The sequence below is a fragment of the Catharus ustulatus genome, chromosome Z, assembly GCF_009819885.2.
Source record: "Catharus ustulatus isolate bCatUst1 chromosome Z, bCatUst1.pri.v2, whole genome shotgun sequence".
Taxonomy (NCBI): Eukaryota; Metazoa; Chordata; class Aves; order Passeriformes; family Turdidae; genus Catharus; species Catharus ustulatus.
Genome location: NC_046262.2, coordinates 44,608,353 through 44,629,451, shown reverse-complemented (window position 1 = coordinate 44,629,451; position 21,099 = coordinate 44,608,353).

Below are 21,099 nucleotides of genomic sequence, written 5' to 3'. Positions count from 1 at the left end.
TCTTCAAGTTTGTCTTTCATACTTCTAAAGTTTACACTTTTTATTTGATTTTCTGTGTTTGCACCCACTATTTGGATTGTGGATAATCTTTCTTCTCACACATTTTTGTCATATCCTGCTGGTGGATCTACATAAAAAAATCATTCAATTTTAAGACAGTGGTCCAAGATAAACACCCTAACTCAACATGTTCTCAGCCTACCATTCTGATTTGCTTACAAGGTGCTTAGAGCTTTCTGTTCTGCATTTAATATTCTTTCTGTTATGACAAATCTATGCTGTATTGTGTTCTGGAACTAGCTGTCAGTGCAACAGGATTGTAATTGTGTCTAATCCCACAAACAAAGCAAATTGCAAAACAATTTCAAGTTATTGCATTCTAAGCCTTGACCTGTCATCACAGCGGTTCTTGTCATTGTTTTCCTTTTCCCTTCACTGGTAAGCCTGTTGGTATTCCAATTTGAGATTTTTATAGCTCTCAAAGGGCCTTCATCCATACTCCTACCCTCAAGAACTCTAAATGCAAATGTGGACACAAAACTAGAGCTATCATAAAACAAACAAACAAAAAACAACTAAGAAGTCTAAGTCTAATCATAATTCTATCTTTGACTTTTTCTGGACCCTATGTTAAGCCCTCACATTTGTTTCTGTTCCCTGGTCTACAAAGGTCTAAAAGATGGTTTAAAGTCCTCTTGAGTTGAGTGTATTAACATGTTTTAAATTTACTTCTTCCTTTGTTCTTTTTCACAAACTGTAGGCAACCATATCTATTCATTATTCAGAATGATTCACAATTTCCTTGTGGCTAATTCTTAACCAACCCATAAATCTCAAATACTGAATAGTAAGAATACAAAATAGAAAGAATAGTACCGGAATCAACTATGCTGTCTGAAACCCTTTCCAGGCTGGTTAGCTCCATAAACCAATCAATAAGAAAAGACAAAAGAATCTCAAATTTTTATAGAATTTTTTGGTGGAGAGCAAGATCAGAATGCTGAGGTTTTGTGGCATGACTAAGTGCTATTAGTGTATTATTACAACTCGCTGCAGATGTGGTCCTCCTTCTTTGCCAGACAACCTTTACCCTAAAGCAAGGTGTAAGATTTTTTGGGTGAAATTTCTGTCTGAAAATTATAAACCCATGACACTTAATCTTGAAATGAGGTAATTGAAAGTGAAAACTACACAGATTCCAACCAGTATTTTTAAGAAGAGCACTCCCTCAGGAACAAACCAACAGATTTACTCCACATAGCATTTTTCCCCTAGCTATCAATGAATGAACAAAGTTCAGATGCTGCAGTCCTGTCTTGCTCCAGAACAAACAGACACCACTCCACCAGCCATTAGCAAACCAACAGGTCTCTGGAAGTATGCTGCTTTCTAAGATCATGCTAAGATGGAATCTTTACAAGCCTGATAGAGGACAAAGTCAGAAATCACAATGACCTTGGTAGACTGAAAAGAAGGTCTTAAATTAAAAAAAAAAAAAAAAAAAAAAAGAAAAGAAGATGCTGTTCAGTTAGTTTATTGTACTGTTCTGTAGTTTGGGGGAAACAACCATTTTCACACAAAGGAACAAACAGATGGTAAAGGACTGACAAGGTAATAGGTCTTCAAGATAGATCCCAGGAACTCCAACAGACTATGAATAGACTATGCAGGTGAATAACCAGTGAGATAATATTAGAAAACTTTTTTTTTTAATTTAAAATATGAAACAAACACTTAAATGGCAAAATATTATCAAAAACTGTAATTTTTTATTCTACTCAGCACTACTAAAACTAAAGTCAAATGGCTAGTTTTATATACTGCACTTCAAAAAAATCATGTGTATCAAATTGGAGACAATCCAGAGCAGAGAAAAATGATGAGGCATCTGCAAAACACAAGAAATTAAATAAGACTGAAATAATTGGGTTTGTTTAGTCTAAATTTGAATAGATTACATGAGCCAGGAGTGCAGAGGGGTGGAGAGATCAAGGCTTGAGAGAAAATGATGACAGACTTTAAATATTTAAGAGGTTTCTTCAAATAGGAAAGAAAAAAACAATATACACTCTTGTCTTTGGTGGCAACAACAAAAACAACAACAACAAAAAGCCTGTGGTGTAATAAGAGAAACTGAAGTTAAATTTCTTTAAAAGGAAGTTATAAAGTTCAAGACAGGAAAGTACTATGATAGATATCAAAAGGATAAGATTTCTAATTGAAAAACTAAAGCTTTTGAAAGAACAAATTACATAAATACCTGTCTAGAGTACAGTAATTTCACGAATACAAGCCGCACCAATTTGACTAAGATTTTGCTCCTAAACCGGAAATGCGGCTAATAATCAGGAGCGGCTAATACAACCTCAGAAGTGCCTGCCAGAGTGCTGAGCCGAGCAGCTGCAAAGTCGGCATCTTGCGATTGTTACAAATCGCTACTTTGTTGCACCGCGGGTGTAGCCTGGCTCCGTGTAGGCAGAACGGGGGGCGGGGAGAGAGGCAGGAGAGCTCTCTTTCCTCCTCTGCCACAGCCCAGGGGAGAGACGGGGGGGGGGGGGGGGGGCCCGGCGCCACCATTGCCGCGGCCCGGGGAGGAGAGGGGGGACCCGGGCCGCCCCTACCGCGGCCCGGGGAGGGGGGGGGAAGCCGGCACCATCATTGCTGCGGCCCGGGGAGTGGGGGGGGGAAGCCGGCGCCGCCATTGCTGCGGCCCGGGGAGGGGGGGGAAGCCGGCACCGCCATTGCTGCGGCCCGGGGAGGGGGGGGGAAGCCGGCGCCGCCATTGCTGCGGCCCAGGGAGGGGGGGGGAAGCGCGCGCCGCCATTGCTGTGGCCCGGGGAGCCGACGGGAGCCCCGCGCAAGCCATTGCTGCGGCCCGGGGAGCCGACGGGAGCCCCGCGCAGCCATTGCCGCGGCTCGGGGAGCCGACGGGGTGCTTTGTCCCCGCCCGCCGCCGCCGCGGCAGGAGCGGGGAAACTCCGTCCCTGCCCGCCGCCGGCGCCACGGGCGTGGGAAAGCTCCCTCCCCGCCCGCCGCCGCTGCCGTAGGAGCAGGGGAAGCTCCGTCCCTGCCTGCCACCGCGGGGCAGCGCCGACCCGGGGTGACCGAGCCCAGTGGCAGCGGCGGCCGGCCCCGAACTGCAGCACCGTGCTGGACCACCTGGCCCCGTCAGCGGCCCCTAGCGGGCCGAGCCTGCACAGCCTTAGCTCAGCCAGTAAACCCCGCCCTCCCGCCGTTCTGTTAATAATTGCACGCGGGTCCTCGCTGCGAATGACAGAGCGGCTTATATTCGTGTGCGGCTTATCTATGGACAAAAACCAAAATATTTGCCAACACCCAGAGATGCGGCTTATAGTCAGTGCGGCTTGTATTCGTGAATTTACTGTAAATGAACTTTTCTAGCTCCTTACAGTCTTCTTTTCTGTTATCACAATCATCTGTGCTGCACAGATAATCTCTTACAGTCGCACAAACTGACTTCACTGCAGTTCTGTGCCTGTATTTGATGTCATTTATTTGCAAGTATTTAGCTACTTATTAAGTCCTTAGATCAATTACATTAAAAAATTTCATTTAAAATGTAATAAAGGAAATGCAGAATATTTCTGAAGAAAAAAGGAGCATCAGCTAATTAAGTCAATGTTTAAGACATCTACTTTTATTCTCATTGCCCATATACAGTAATTTCACGACCACAAGGCGCACCGAACTATAAGGCGCAACTCCCCAGGAGTCGGCAAATTTTGCAACTTTGTAGATCATATAAGGCACACTGGACTATAAGGTGCACTTTTTTTTTGCAGAGAGGAGCCACGTGGCGCGCAGCAAAGTAACAATTTACTGACAGGTGCTCAATTTGCAAACATTTTTCAAAGATCGGTGTAGCCTTTAAACACAGCCTCAGGTGCCCTTCCTGTGCAGCAGGTTTCAGCACTCCCGCCCAGCCCCGGCACCAGCTGGCACGGCTCACGGCTCCCGGTTCCCACGGCACGACCATGCTGTGTCCCAGCTTCCCCCTGGCTGGCAACGGCAGCGCTTTCCCGAGGTGGTGCTTCTGCCCGCTTCCCTGCGGCTGTGCCACTTGTCGCCGCTTCCCCACAGCCGGCGGCTGCACCACTTGTCACCTTTTCCCTGCGGTCGGCAGCTGCGGCTGCTCCCCGCTTCTCTCCGGCCGGCGGCCACGCCGCGTCCCCCCGCCCGGCAGCCGCGCCACGTCCCGGCATGCCCCTGCCCAGCAGCCGCAGCTCCCATGGTTCCCAACTCCGCTCGCAGCTCGCACTTCCGGGTTTGCAAATTTTGCCACTTTGTACATTATATAAGGTGCACCAGACTATAAAGTGCACTTCCGGGTTCGGACCAAAATTTTAGTCAAAAGGGTGCACCTTATAGTCGTGAAATTACTGTAATTATCACAAATTACATGCTATGTTCTCAGTCTGTAAAGAGATTTGTAATAATTTACATTTCTAAGTGTTGTTTGACATGTAAACATAGTGTCTTACTTTGACATACTATTCCCCTCAAAAGTTCATGCCTCAGTAAATCTTTCATCATAAATTAATACCCAATCCACTCCCATCCCTCAGGAAAAAAAAATCCTTTTGTATGGAAAAAAACCCTTTCTAATATTTTCAATGCGTAACTCTTTCCTGAGACAGATTATTACTTACTCCTGTATCAAGAAAATTTGCAGTAGTATTCTTCACATCCACTGTCATGTTATGACAAAGTTCAAGGAATAGAGAAGACATCACTGACTTGCAAAATTGTAATGACAGCCACCAAACACAAATCTTTTATCTCTTCTTTTACAGGGACATCAAGGATGAAAAACAATGAAAAGAAATCTCAAGCATCCGATAAATCTTTTATAGTTAAGTCACTTTTGTAACTAAGTCACCTTGGCAAGAACCGAGGAGATCAGAGTTCTATTCCTAATTCTGATAACAATCAAACTGTCTTAATCAATATCCTACAGAGCACTGTTTTTCTTCTTGTATTTCATTAATGTGGATTACAAAAATCCATTGGAATACTTTTTCTACAGGTATGTAAAGGGACAATTCAGTTTAGTTTTAACTTCAGCCAGGCACTGCAGTAAGGCTATTGAGTAATCATTAAGGTATATAGACATCCCTGTAAAGATATATGGGTAGTGATCTCCAGTGGATACCAAAAATTACAGGACTGACTATTCTTTAAATCAAAAACAACAGGAAAATGCCAAAATAGCTAATGTCCATGACAAGTAGAAATAAAGAATTATTGATTACTGTACACAAGAACCTACAGGGCCTCTGGATTAAATATTGATAACTCTTTCTACAGGCAAACACAGTCATAACTATTTTTCAGAACATGGTAATGGATAAATAATTATTTTGCAGTACTTCTTATGCTAATCTGTTTACCATCATATTCATTGAGAAATAAATATTGACCAGAAATAAATGAATACAATAGTAATATGTAGTATATATGATACTTACTATTTTTAATTTATAACTTGCTTCTTTGTAAAGTTACTTTAAAAAAAAAAGGAGAGAAAAGGAAGAATAAAAGAACCTAGCTGACTTCAGCTTTTGGCTATGATTCACCCCTTGTTAGGGTGAAGTAGTCATTGGGAAAGACAGAACAGCTGCTTATGGGTCTGACAGACTCACAATAAACCTTCCACAGAAAGTAGGAGCTTGCACAAGCTTATAAAAGACAAGTAATTCCCTGTTAAAGTTTAAACCCTTGTGCCACTATGTGTGTAATCACATGAAATTCTCTGACAAAACATAGCCTCTGAACACACAATTTTTGATGCCCTTACTTTTTTTTTGTACACTTATCTTAATTCTGAAGTGGATCACCACTTATTCTGTAGTTTCTATGGCTAAGAAACTGAACAGGTTTAGAGTACCCACTACATAACTTCTCTTTGGAGCCTCCCACTTCAATCTGGTCTGTTGACTTCAGGGCATACAGAGACATGTTTGCTGTTCTTTGAATAATGATTTTGACCATCACAAGTACAGTCAATACAAATTAGATCATCATCTTTCACAGCTGCAGGCTTAGAGCAAATATTGCTTTTCAGCCATCCCTATGCTCTCTTATCCTCAAGCAGCCAAATAAGGTCAGAACTGATAAAATAAGAATAGCTGTTTTCCTGTTACAGCCACTAACTCACGAAGACTGTACAAACCCAAAGGGTTCACAAGATGACAAAGAAATAATTGTGGTTTGTTGTTTTGGTTTCCTTCCTCAAGGAAGAAAATTACTTTAAAAAATTACAGTAATGTATTATATATTTTTAAATAATTATACATCTTTTTTGAACAGTTATTTCTTTTCAGTGCTTTAGTATTTTTTTTACATTCACACTGAGGAAGAGATTATGTATAGAGCCTTGGAGTTAGGTCAGTGAGACTGAAAAATTCCTGCCAGTCTGAAGGAAGTAAGTGTTCCATTTTGAGTTCTATCTCATTCAATTCACAGCACATTTTTCATTCTAACTGGTGTAAAAACAAACAAATTATAGGTGTTTTGTGACGAATTCCTAATACATTTTTTTCCTAATCCCTTCATGCACTTTTTTTCCCCTAGTTTTGTGGCTAAGTTACAGCTTCTGTGAATACATATTAGTCAGGACAGGAGCTACCCTCACTCATTTTAGGGGGGTTAATTCAGTACACCCAAGTGCCACTCATTAAAAGACCAGAAGGTTTCTATCTGGATAATCTTAAAGGTATAGGTATTAGATCCTAAAGACTTGATTTCTTCTCCATTCTTATAATGAGTTTTTATAATACTTTAGGTTTTCTGAACATTTGAAAGTTACCTGGGTTCTGTTTTATCTTCAAGGCATAGAAAAGGGATTGGCCTTGTCTGTCTTCATAACAGCCCTAATTGTGACTTTTACTGTAAGTAATATGATTGTTTTTCTATTTCTTTCCATTAGCATTTCTTCTAATTACTACGCTATTGCTTCTAACAGTACTATTATTTGACTGCAGTTGTCAGATAAATCATCCAAAAAGTGCTTGGGAAGGAAGGCAAAGGCAAAAAAGAAACAGAATTTCACTCTGGACCATTTGGAGTCCCCTTGGAAAATGCTTTTGATTTAGTATTTGTACAACAGAGTCTCCTCACAGCATACCTCTGCATGACACTCACTCCGAGTTTTCATAAAGTATGCTTCCCATTATGTGCAGCACAGAAGAGGAAAGAGGTTTCCTTGCTAATTTAAACAGTGGAGGAAATGTCCACGGCTCCGTGAGGCAAAAACACTAAGTACCAGTAATTTCACAATTATAAGCCGCACCATTTTGACTAAAATTTTGGTCCGAACCCAAAGTGCGGCTTATAATCAGCTGCGGCTTATATATGGACAAAGAACAAAAAGTTGCTGTTTTAGTTTGGAGGACAGATATCTGATAAGAAAGGCAGGAACTTCTCTTTGAAATGGAGAATGTAAACCCCCTCCCTCCAAATTATTAGAATTTTGAAATCAAGGGGCTTTCAGGCAAAAATATGGGAATTAGGAATAACAGTTCTTTTCTAGGGAAATTAAAACAGAAATACAGTACTACAAAGAAACAAACTCCAAACCCTGACAAAGTCAGAGTACAACCTGACACCCTGTTAGGCAGGGTGTTGGCAGCAGTCCCATTAAATGGTGGTTGCAGTCCTCCTGCAGTGACAGATGTGATTCAGTTGAAGCAGTGCTCCTGTACAAGGTGCAGTTTCCCTCTAAAGGTCCAGTGGTGATGTGGAGAAATCCAGTTTTCCTCTGGAGTCCAGTGGAGAAAGGGGCTACCTTAGTGTCCCAAAACCTCTGTTTTTATCTTGGTAAGCAATGTTGGGCTCTTCCCCCTGGCTGGAGCAACTTCCAATGGGATGAAGTAATTTTATCAGTCACCCAGTGAGACTCAATGGGCCATTAGCAGAAAATAACTCGCTGGAGGAAGGATGGGTTGTGAAAAGATAAAGAACAATGCCTCACCTGGTTTCAATGGATGGCCCATTAGCAGAATATCTGCCGTTGAGATAAGGATCACTGCCCCCCCCTCAACAGACGGTGATAGAATAGATACCTTTTATCACACTCTGTATTGTAACATGCGGCTTATAATCAGGTGTGGCTTATATATGGACAAAGATTGAAAAGTTGCTGGCACCCAGAAGTGCAGCTTATACTCAGTGCACCTTATAATCGTGAAATTACTTGTGCTTGAAAGCTTGCTGCCATGCTGAGTACCTACAACTCTGAAAACACAGACAGAATGTCTGTGATTAAACTGCAAACAGAAAAGGAAGCAAGAGCTGGCTGGAGAAACTGAGAACCTTTTGCTGGGTGATAGAGACATCCAAAATCTGACATATCCCAGCCTTCAGCAGCCAAAGCCTGCATGGAGGCAGGCATGGAGAAATCTCACATGTTGACAGAACATAGTTCTTCAGATTTCATCTGTGCCCTGCTGAGCAATTGTAATGTGGGCTGAATGGATGCCTTCATCTAGAGCTAAACAGCACACTTGTGAATAGAGGAGTTTAAACCAGGAGTCCCATATTCATGGGCTATTTCTATTATCTCTGTGTATTCTCTGTAAGCTGTTACTTATCAATATTTTCATCAGACTTATTCCACCTTAAAAACAATATATTTGGTAGAAGTAAACACATTCTGATTATTTGAATTTAAACTTAGTAAGCCAAGAACTCAATATGAATATTAAGAAGCAGCTTTCTCTTTGTCATTCAGTTGTCCATTTAGCATACTTCGTGAACAATTCAACAACCCTAATATTAAAACTCCCTAATAGCTCATGCTTCAGTTGCAGCTTTTTTCAGCTACTCATCACAGAGGTACCTAACTGCACATTTCTTTGGATCATTTCATTTAACAGCTTAGTTGTCCTCAGCTCACTTTTAAATTGCTCATGGAGCTCCTTCTGTTTTTCTGTCTTTGGCCTCGGTTTACAAGAAAATGAAATCTGAATTTTCCATTCTAATTGCAGGAAATTTAACATTGCTCTTGCAAGCATTAGTATTTCGGCATTATAACTAGCAAAAAACACACAGGACTAAAGACAAGATAAGAAGATACTTGAAAAGTCTCAAGAATCTGCAATGTTGTGTTTTCATTAGCCTCTCTAAACTATCTGATCCAACACTGAGATATTTAATCGATATTAAATCGATTTATTCGATATTAAAAGAGGAATCAAGTCCCTGAGTACCACTAGATTTTTATCTTGTCTAGTATTCAGGCCTAGGTTTAAAACCTAATCAGCATCAGGATTTGTATTTGGCTTCAGCAGAATCAAAACTTTACAATGGTACTTTGAAGTTTTGCACTTAAACTTGTGGTTTAGCACTGTGAAAATCTGAGCTCTGTTTGGCCCAGCTCAGCTCAATTCCTGCCTGAGCTCCAGCAAGCCCCTGAGCTGCCCTCCACCTTGGCACACTGCCTGGTTTGAGACAGAGTCTGCCTTGTTTGTTCAGTACAAATTCCTGAAACACAAGATTGCAACTGTGTGCTTTCTATCACAAGGGGTCCCTGATGTTGGTAGAAGACTCATAAATCTAAAAAAAATGCACATACTCCTGAGCAGTAAAACCTTACAGACATGCTGTTCTTGTAAGGTATTAGCTTAGAGTCATAACTGGAAAAAAGACGTCTCTCTGAGTTCAGGTAGAAGTAGAAATAGAGTGGGCAAATGATTCAGCAACCAGAGAGGGGAATCCTTCAATTCAACTAAAATTACGAAGGGGCTTTCTCTCAAGTTCCCAGTTTAGAATATTTCTATTTTAAAGTATAATCTCTCAGTACTATTGTTAGCTAAGACAAAGAACCACATTTCTGCCTTGTAAACATCACTCAAAGTGTGTGTTACTAACTTGAAAAAAAATGGAGGAAAATGGAAAAAGGGGGAAAAAACCTAGAGGTTTTCATTTTATGGTGTTAAGTGTGGGAGGAAGAAAAGCTATAACCTCATTGATTATGTTTTTATGAAGCAGCCATATATAAGATATCATAGCAACATATTCTGAAGACCATACGCTCATTAAAAAACCATCCTCTGCTTTTAGTCAGTCTCAAATGTAGAACACCAACAATTTCGTCTACAGCTGATAAAGCCATCGTTTCAGAATATGAAGAATGAAAATAGTAATCCAAGAAGGTAATATGTCTAAATTCTTCATGTTGAAATTAATTAAAATTGTAAGCAAGAAGAGGAAGTTGATAATAAAAGTAATTCCTTAGAGCTAGCATTGAAGTCAGACTTTGTCACTCCACTAAGGAGGTCAGTAAAAACTTTGATACACGTAAAGAAAAATATACTGTCTGAAAGTTGAAAGACTAGCAAAGGGGAAAATAATCACGATACAGCAGGAAGTAGATATTCAATTTTTGCAGATCATCTGTAAACCCCTCCAGTAGTGCTATCTCCACTACAAAACTGGAGGAAAGTCTAAGTAAGGTTAATCAACTCAGCCAAGGTTGGGAAGATGGAGAAACAGACTTTATGGCACCTGTCTGTCAGTTCATCTATACATTTGATGTTATATCACCTTAGTTGAAAAATTGCTTGAGATCACTGGCCTAGACATAGAACACCAAAGTCCTTGAGGAGCATTTTAAAGCAGCCTTCACACTGCTCTTAGGTATCTTGAGAATGCCATGGCAAGAGCCTTAAGCACTATAATTTGGTGCCAAGAAGTTAGATTTGCGACAATAATGACAAAAATTTAGTTGGCTACCAAGTAGATAATGTTTAGCCCAGGTTCACTCTCAGGGCTGTTAATTCTTTAAGCTTTCCTTGATAGCTAACCTGGAGAAGCACAGGGCTCAGTACCCACAGCAAATTACAGTAATTTCATGAATACAAGCTGCAGCAATTAGACAAAAATTTTGTTGGAAACCCGGAAGTGCAGCTAATATTTGGGTGTGGCTAATTTATGAACAAAAATGTGATATCTGCCCTTACCTAGTATCATACCAGTCCAGTCCCGAGCCGAAACAGCTTGAAATCCATGGTTTCCCGTTGTTCCAACGATGAACCAATCAGAGAACAGCTTATTGCCTGCCTGTGGATGGTGGCGTTACTGAGGGGCGGGGGTTGTTATCGGGGTGAGTTACCTCGGCGAGTTACCTCGGCAGTTCGATAAAAGTGTGTGATATTTCTCTGTACTTTTTAAAGTGTTTTCAGTCTTGTGCGGCTGCAGGGCTGGCTGGGCTCGCAGGGAGAGGGCTGGGGGAGCTGCTCAGCCCGCAGGGAGAGGGTTCGAACGGCCACTCGGCTCGCAGGGAGAGGGTTAGAGCAGTCGCTCGCCCCGCGGGGCCGCGAGGGGTAGAGCGGCCGCTCACCCCGCGGGGCTGCGACGGGTAGAGCAGCCGCTCCTGTGCCAGCACGGAGATGTGGCTCCGCTCGGAGCTCAGCTGCCTGCCCGCGCGGCTGAGCGGCTGCTTAAAGGCAACGCAGATCCATTGGGAATGCTCGCAAAATGACCACACTATTGTTCCTGTCTTTTTCGGCTTGTACATAAAGGGTGTGTCTTTTTTCACTTGGAAACAATGTTTCTGAGGTCGGCAGTAAGCCAGTAAGCCCCGGCGATCCCGCGATTGTGTTACTAAATGACGACTTTGTGAAAGTTCGGCGAACTAAAGTGCGGCTAATATTCCGGGTGCGGCTTATTTATTGACAAAGACATCAATGTTGCCAACACACCGGATATGCAGCTTATACTCCGTGCGGCTTGTATTCGTGAATTTACTGTAATGTCTCTATGATGCATTTATGGGGATGTTACTGGAGTGTCTCAACCAAGCAGTTGAGAAAAGTACCTCACATGTAAAATAACTGGCTTTCACCACCGCAGAAGCACATGATGCTGAATGAATCATTGCTAAGAAATCAAATCCCAGAATATCTAGCACCATAAATAGCACCTCAATAGAAGCTTGCACAGCATCAAACATCTTTCATTGGTGGCCCAAATCCTGACTGCAACCTTTGGACAGTACCAGGCCATAACTGAAAAGGGGTATATTCCTCAATGAGGCAATATGGATTAACCTATAGGAAACTTTGTGAAAAGATGAAGCATATGAAAAGTCTAACAAGAGTTGGAATTAGATTAAATTTGTAGTAAACCATTCTTTAGTGTGACAAGGGATGATCAGTAATGGATCCTGATATCAGGAACCTGTATGCTGCTGATTGAAAGAAATCATGATTGGAGTAGCTGAACTGTAAATGTAAGAAAACTCCAAATGCAAGAAAAAATCCAAGACCAGACAAATCGTGGAGTTGCCATCTGGGCTGAGGTTTAGCTAACTTTTTTTTATTGCATAAGGGCCTGATAAGCTTCTAACGAACATGACAAAAGCCACCCAGGCAACAAAATAACCAACGAGGCATCTGTGAACTGTGATCATGACTGGTATTGCACCACTGTGGCAATAAATGAGGTGGCAATAAATCATTGCATCAATGTAGTCACTCAAATCTCAGCTTAAGAGTTACACCCTTGGGTAGTTTGTGGTCACTGTATAAAGCAAAACATTGAAGTTCCTTTGTTTACAAAGCATAAATAATTAAATATTTGGTTTTAGCTTTATAATGCCATTGCTGTCTGTGTGAATATAGAAACTTCTGGACATACCTTTCAACTCTACAACACCTAAAGGGAGAGGTTCAGGCCTTTTCTGCCTACCGTATTTTGTATGATTCCTAAGACCATTCTCTCTGACACAGCAAGACTGAAATATAATTCCAAATATTGAAGAACTGAAAAGGGGAGAATATTTGCAAACCTAAATTTTAAGCTCAATTAAATGAATTGATTCATTGGGCATTATCACTAACAGACACCTAAATACAAATTTGCTTGTGTAGGCAAACAAATTTGAAAGGTAATAAAAGAAATATGAGAAGAAATAAAAACTTATGACTGCACATTAAACACCTTCTTCCCAAACAAAAACAAGGAAGGAAACTACCCCGCAGATCTTTGCACAGTTTGGCTTGCCCTAATTTTTAATTAGTCGGTTTATGTTTAAACCATAGTAAAGCCTTACAATTTATATAGCAGTATGTCTGAAATATTAAGAATGCCATTTCCTGTTGCTACACCAAGCTGCAATACAATTTTTGGTAGGAAAATATCAAGATGCATTAGAAAGTCAGTGATTAGCCAAGTGAACTCACCAAATGCTTTCTCCACCTGCCTACACACATGGATTAATTTTGATTTGCTTTGCTGTTCCTATTTGCATATACATGCACAGAGACTGTAGTTAAAATGTTATCCAGCCTTTCACAATGCAAACCCTCTAAAGAGGCAACCTTCAGAGGTGAGAGGGAAAAAAAAGAAGCTTGAGAATTGTAGAGACCACTGCTAAAACTGTTTAAGGATTTTATTTCCAAGTTATTGAGAATGGTATGAAAAGAAAAAAAATTGCTACCAAACTATGCTCAACTAAATTTGTTAATCTGGGATATATCTAGTCTTTCTTTCTCTCTGTGTTACCTAGCTACATAAATTAATCCAGGCAAATCTGACTTTCAGATCATTTTCTGCTCAGATAAAACAAACTCCTTATTGGAAGCTAAACATTTTCACCACTCACTAATCATAAAAGAGTGTGGGAGGAAGAAAAGTGAATTAGTTGTAACAGTGAAGGAACACCAAATCTGGGTGCACTGGCACAGGAGGTGCTTGAGCCTGACTGTGCCCTCTAACCTGGGTAGCACAAGTGGGAGTTCTTAATCCTCTCAATCTCTGGATAATCTCCTCATAGTAAGGCACATGTCATGTCCTGCATGTGGGTTTCAGAAGGCTCTTGAAAATTCTGGAACTTGAGGAGAAAGGTGCTGTGTATGGACCAGGGACGAGGGAAATTAGATTTCTTTAGACTAGGCTGATTTTCAACCATCTGCAACCTCCCCAGGAATGCTGACATGCCAGAGTGAGAAACATCAAACTGAGGGATGACTACATTCCTCCTGAATCTGCATCCAGTTGTTCCTTGTTTGTACACAGATAATGAAGCTTTCAGAGGCACTTTCAGGAAGAAGCCCAGGATTCAAAAGTGTCTGCTTTGACCTTCCAGTTTCCTTCCAGAGGTCACAGTCAGGAGCATTCCTGAAGACTTTGGCAACCACAGGGGAATACCATTGAAAGGACAATCTTTGCAAAACTACATGTGCCTTTCAGAAGTCTTATACAGTGTCAGCTTCACTGCCTTGAGAACCAGCTCAGATATCCCTCAAGACTACACAGAAATGCTAGTTATATAAACATCTGGCTAGATTCTTCTGTGAATGCAACTGGAGTGTAGGCAAAAAAGAGAATAATTGAATTTCTTGTCTGCTAACAGGAAAGGAATGGCTACAAGGAGAAGAGGAGGTTGGATAGTGATAGCTTTATGTTTTCAAGAAAGGAACAGAAGCAGAACAGAAGGCCAGAAGACCTCTGAGCTTCTGAGTGTTTCCTAGGGTACAGAGATCTCACTGAGAGGAAAACAGGTGAAATAAAGAGCCCATAGGAGAGATAATCAGTGAAAGAAAGACATTTAATTTGTTCAAAAATTCTGCAGATCTACCATTTCATCTTAAATAAAACACAAAAGGAGATATCAGAAAAAAAGAAAGCACTTAAATTGAATTAAGCAACCAAAACAGTATGAGAGCCATGAAAAATTACATAGGTCAGAAAACTCTGCAGGAGGAGTCTGAAAACCACCATGGTGAACAGGAACTGAACTTTGTCTCTTGACTCCAAATACATGATCCATCACAATCCTGCCTGTCATCTGGTAAGGTTAAGAGTTTCTGTGTTCAGTTGTTAATTTTCTACCCCTCTTGGCTTCTAACAGGAGTTACTTAAATTGATGCTGTGTTTACTCGGGCACAAATGATAACCATTAAAACATCTTCATTCTGATAGGCTCATGTGTGTGGTATGGAAGCCTAATTTGCTGGAAGCAAAGCTGTACATAAAAGCTTACATGTGCTTAAAGATAATGTAGATTAAAGTAACACATGAAATTTATATTCAAATTACTTCTTCCCATGGACGTGTATATCTGAAAGCAGCCTGTCTGAAATGACCTGGTTTGTAACAGCACATCACCATGGTCCTGCTGCAACACAGGCCAACCTTGTCGCCTTGTGGTAAAGAAGGCTATCAGAATCCTGGGCTGCATGAAGGGAAGAGTTGCCAGGAGGTCATGGGGCAGGCAATCCTGCCCCTCCATTCAGCACCGGTGAGGCCACACTTGGAGTCCTGTGTCCAGTTGTCTCCACTGGTCATGGAGACTATTAGAAAGAGTGCAGTAAACAGTCACTATAATGATGAAGGGACTGGAATATCTCTCCTTTGAAGAAAGACTGAAGGACCTGAGATTATTCAGGCTGTAGAAGAAAAGCTTCAGAGGAATCTCATGATGTTGTACACACTCCTGAAGGGAGGGCATTAACAAGACATACGCTCTTTACAGGGTTCCCTGTGACAGAACCAGAGGCAATAGGTCCAAACAGAAAGATTGGAGGTTCCTTTTGAATAGTGGGAAATGCTCTTTTATTGGGAAGGTAAGTGAGCATTGGCAAAGATTGCCCAGAGATGTGGTGGAATCTCCATCCTTGAGAGACATGATCTTAGGCAGCATGCTCTAGGTCTCCTTATTGGAACAGGGAAGCTGAACCAGATGACCTCCTGAGGTCCCTTCTAACCTCAGACCCACCATGATTTTGTATTTTGTGCAGAGAAAATAGCAAAAGTAACCACATGAAAAGTTTCAGTTGAGGGAAAAAAATCAGAAGTAAATCTTAGAGCTATTAAAAATAGCATCACACTTGTCAGAGTTCTCAGTACACTGATGGGAAAGAGGCATAAAACTGCAATAATATTTTACCAGAAATTGTAATATAAATTGAGACAAAATTGTTATCAGGTTCTATTTCTCATACTATCTGAGAGAAAAAAATAGAACTTGTACCTGGCACATGGGTGAGTAGAAAAGTCTGCTTCCTCTGCACTATTTATCATGGTGTTCTGTATGTTCTGTACCATGCTTCTGAACTATATTCACAAACTGTTTACAGGTAAGGTCATACAATATCTGATGACCTACCTAGACCACTTAGACACAAACCAAAAAGGATCCCTGGGAAAAAAATAAAGATACAGAAACTGTACATCTTCATTTGACATTGCCACATACTTCTGAACATTAGTTCCCTTAATAGAATGGCTTGATACAGTTTTTGGCAGCTAAGAAAACCTTCAGGACAAATCATTTCAATTAAAGAAATTAGTGAGATATGCAGGATATGCAAAAGACAAAATATCCATAAATTTGTACTTGTTTATTGCAAAACATATAAAAATGGTCTCTGTCAACAATCTCATGACAATACTATTACCTACTCTTGTAATAGCCTACAAGAGACAGAAATTTAACCAAAATGAAAGAGATATTAAGGAAACTGAAAGTTGTTATTTCTTTTCTAATAATTCAATATTCTCAAATATCTTTCCTACCTCTCTGTATGCACCATACTGCCTTATACCACAAAAATGTTAAATGGACAAAGTCAGCTTCTGACTTTTTGATCTGTCTCTTAGGATAAGCACATAGGCTGCTTTGGACAACAGGGTTATAATTCAATTGGAGTCTTCAAACACTTTCTGCAATTCAGACACAACAAGTGAAATTATGATGCCAAGAGGTTAAATTCCAGCTCTGTTTAGAGAAGTCAGGATATCTAAAAAATAGCATCTGTTAAAATATTACAAGATACATAAATTAAACCACTGCCAGAAAGAATCCATGAAGCATGAAAAATGAGAAAAGAGAACATGGAAGTAAACCCCAGCTGATTTAAAAAAACCCAAAAAACCAAAAATAAAAATAAAAAATAAAAAATAAAAAAAAAAAAAGAGAGAGAGAAAGCGAAGAGATTTATAAAGTTATGGGCTGACATTACTAAGGAAAAACAGAATTAGGGTCACTTTCACTGTGCATTAGCTAATTCCTAATCTAATGTCTCAAAGAAGGCTGACACTGGAGAGAATGTCGGGCTATAAGGCCCTGCAAACCAAACACTCCAACAAGTTCTTTTGTATACTCTTGTATACTCTACTTACATTTACTCAAGTGATGCAGTACTGCAGTCTATAATCTCAATTTGCATCAGATTCCAAAAGATATTCTGCCTTTCACAGTTATTTTCACAGAGTGCTATTCTCACAGAGTGCAAACTGTCCTTCATCAATGGACATAAAGGTTTCCATTTTTCTGTTTAGGTCACTACTGGAGACAAGACAGTTCACTGGCTGGCTGCATGACAGCTAGGGACAGATCCTGCTGTGCAACAGACTAAATAAATACAAAGCCATGCCTATTTTTCACCTGTGTTACGTAAGTTCTCGGAGGCACTCAAGTCCTCATCTTGACTTACAGGAAGGATGAAATCCAATGAGACCACAAACATTTATGCAAATGCCTGTAAATTCAACACAGCACAAAAAAATGTTACTTTATTTGCTAGAAAGCGGGAGTGAAATCCAGAGGCTGAGAGCTCTGGAAGCACATTCCCAAATGCACTCCAAGAGACTCAGAACTCCAGACAGTCCACCACCGCTACAGCCTAGAAAGACTTATACAGGTGGTACAGGCTGTAAACACCGATCTACAGGCCCTGTGCTGATTGCCATCAGCATATGTCCTTGAGGAAAAGTAAGCCCTAAAAGCAGCCCTAGTGCCCCAAGACAGAACAATTCAGGATATTTCATAGCATAAACTATCTTACAAATATTCTTAATGCAGACAAGACTCTAATGCAGGGAAAAAGAAAGTGAACCTTCGTTAATCTGTGGAAATTAGTTCACTTACCTTCATATTGTATGTCATAGCACATGTGGTATTAACAAGCTATGATCAAAACTGCAAAAATACCACACAGCTCTCCCATAAAAACCCTGCAGAAATTCTGTACCATTTGGGCACTGCACTGGTGTCCCTCACTTAATACCACAAGACTTTTCTATGGAAAATTTTTTAAGTCCAAATCCTCAAAAACATACCAAAACCAGTCACTGCAATTAGTAGAATGCTAATACAGGAAATAAATGTCTAAATTTACTCAGAACCTTACAAGACATAGCATTTACTATTCCTTAGCAGTCATGATAAAATTTTGGTGACAAATTTTCATTATGCTCATCTATCCAGTGATCTGGATTAAAATATTCCGTCTCAGTCTTCTACTGCACACACAGGTGAACACAATAACTGCAGTGGGAAAAGAATCCACATCAGAGAAACTAGAGGTGGAAACACCTAAAACACAGAGGTAAGGGGTTTGAACAGGATGAATTCTTTAATAAATCAAATGTGCTGAGCTCTAAACCAATGAGGAGCACTTTCAGCAGGAAACAAGCCCTTTTGTTCTGTGTCAGTACTGCCATAGCAGCAGTCTCTACTTTGCTTATATGATTATTCTGCAAAGAACTCATTTTTTCATATTCTCATAGTGCCTTTAGAAAGAGAAGAACTGGCAGCTCTTTAATGTTCAATCTCTGTGTGCTGTCCTGGTTTCCATTTCATTCATTCATTCACACGTGTACAGGAATAAAATTCATTGTGATCCATATTAGTCAGCAGTCATATATTTTTACCAGATTTCTTCTATAAAATACAAGATCTCCTCCTTCTCTTTCTCCAGAAAGATTCATATTCCCAGCATGTATTTCTGAGTGCATGCCACAGACATTTCTTACTGCTGGTTTGAGCACAGTGGAATGCCAGTATTTGGGTGGTCCCTTTGCCAATGCAGACCCCTTGCAACCTCTGGGTGGTCAACTCAGTGCCAGATTTCTCACCTGGGGTGAAAATACTGACTTGCTCCAGGGAAGCAGACAGAGCAGTAAGTCATATAAAGGATGCCACTGGGAACAATTTTTCTGAAAATTGACATACTATAAAATACTTTTTCTTAATGGGCAATACCTCCAAGATGATTTTCCACTGCTTTTCTAAGTACATTTTTCCACTCCCAAACAACAGCAACACAAAAACTAATTTTCTGCCCCAGAGACAAACCCAGTACAGTTGCATTTCCCTCATAGTGGAGGACTTACAAAAATCCCTGAACTCTAGTGTGCAAACCTGGCATCAGCAAATGGGTCGGTGGGCTATGGTCTCCCCCTGCCGGGCCCAGCCACAGATGATTTTTAGCACAGCTGCTGAGCTGGCTTTCCTTGTGGATACATTATTTTCCAGTTGTGTTTACTTCTCCTTATACCTGAGATAATTGGACAATAGTACTGCTTTTATCTTACATCAAGTTCCCAGAATCCAGAAAGCGTATTTGGGCACTGTTGAGTTTTGGTGGTCACAGATTCTTTATGCAGTTTGCCATAGTGGGCAAAGCCCTTCAGTGGTCTCTGCAGTATTTAAGAAAAATATTATTTTTAAGGCTCTTACACTATGGAGAAGCAGCACGCACATTCCAAGCTTCATGGTGAGATATGCAGATAGCCCGCATACCATGGCCAGTGAAATATCCCAGACAAAATTTTCCTAGTGCTGGAATGAGCTGGTTTACTACCTTGTGGAAATCTGGCAGTCCGAAGGTTGTGGGGACACCAGCAGTGAAGTGCAGCACAAGAAAACTTACAGCTTGTGGAGGATGACTAGGACAGGGAACATTTCAACAGCCTAGACATACACAAATCCATGGGAACTGACAGGATACACCAGGTGGTGCTGAGGGAACAGGACAATGCCACTTCCCCAGTCATCACACCAATTAGAGAGAGTGTTCCTAAGCACCAAAAGAAGGAAAGCTATTATCATTCCTATTTACAAGAAGAGGAAGGAGTAGGATAGAGAACTACATACTGATCAGCTTTGCTGGTTCTCCTGGGAAGATGATGGCCTAGACAATACAAACGCATAAGGGACAAGATAGTTGGAGCAGTCAGCATGGATTTATGAGGGTGAATCATTTCTGAATCATTAGCCTTCTGTGATGAGATGAGCAGCCTGGTGCATGGAGAGAGAGGAGAATGAGAGAGATTGCTTTATCTTAACTTTAACAGAGCGTTCCACACTGTCTCACATCACACTTTCCCAGACAAACTGAGGATGTACAGACTAAGTCAGTGGCAAACAAGGTGGACTGAAAACTGACAGAACCGACAAGGTCAGAGAGCTGTGGTGTCACAAAAAACAGCTGAAATCCAGTTGTCTATAGTGTACTCCAAGCATCAATACTGAGACAAACATTGCTTAAAATCATCATTAATGACAGGACTGAATGCAGTCTCAGAGAGTTTTCAGGTGATAGAAAACTACAAGAAATAATTATACCTGATGTGTGCTGCCATCCAGAGGGACTTTACAAGCTGGAGAAAAGGGTAAACAGAATCCCCATGAAATGCAGCAAAGGGAAATTTAAAGTCCTGTCCCTGAACAGAAATAACTGCAGACACAGTATGTGCTGGGGACTGGCCATCTGGAAACTTGCTTTGTGAAGAAGGATCTCAGTCCTAGAGAACAAGCTGAAAATGAGCAATGCAGGGCATCTATATGGCAAAGATGGGCAGCGGTTTCCCGGGCTGCACAAGGAAAAGCTTCTACAGCAGGTCAAGCAAATTGTCCCTCCTCTTTTCACAGAACTGGTAAGACACTTTGGTAGTTCTGAGGGCAGATTTGGGCACTCCAGCACAAGAGTGGACAAGAGTCCACTGTAGAACCACAAAAACCTCAAAAGACTGGAGTATCTTTCACACAAGGTGAGGCTGAAGGAACTAGGTCTTCTATAGCATGGTGAGGACAAAGCTCTGAAAGATCTTGTGCATTTGAAAAAATAACTTGATAGAAGGATATAAGAATGATAAGGCCAAAATCTTCTAAGTAGTGTCCTGTGACAGGGTGAGAAGCAATGAGAATCTGAAATTCCCTACAGGTGTAACAAACCCCTCTTTTTTATTTAGGGGTGATCAAACACTGACACAGGTTGCCCAGAGTTGATGAGGAATCTCCATCCTTGATGATATCCCATACTCAGCTAGAGATGGCAGGGGCAATCT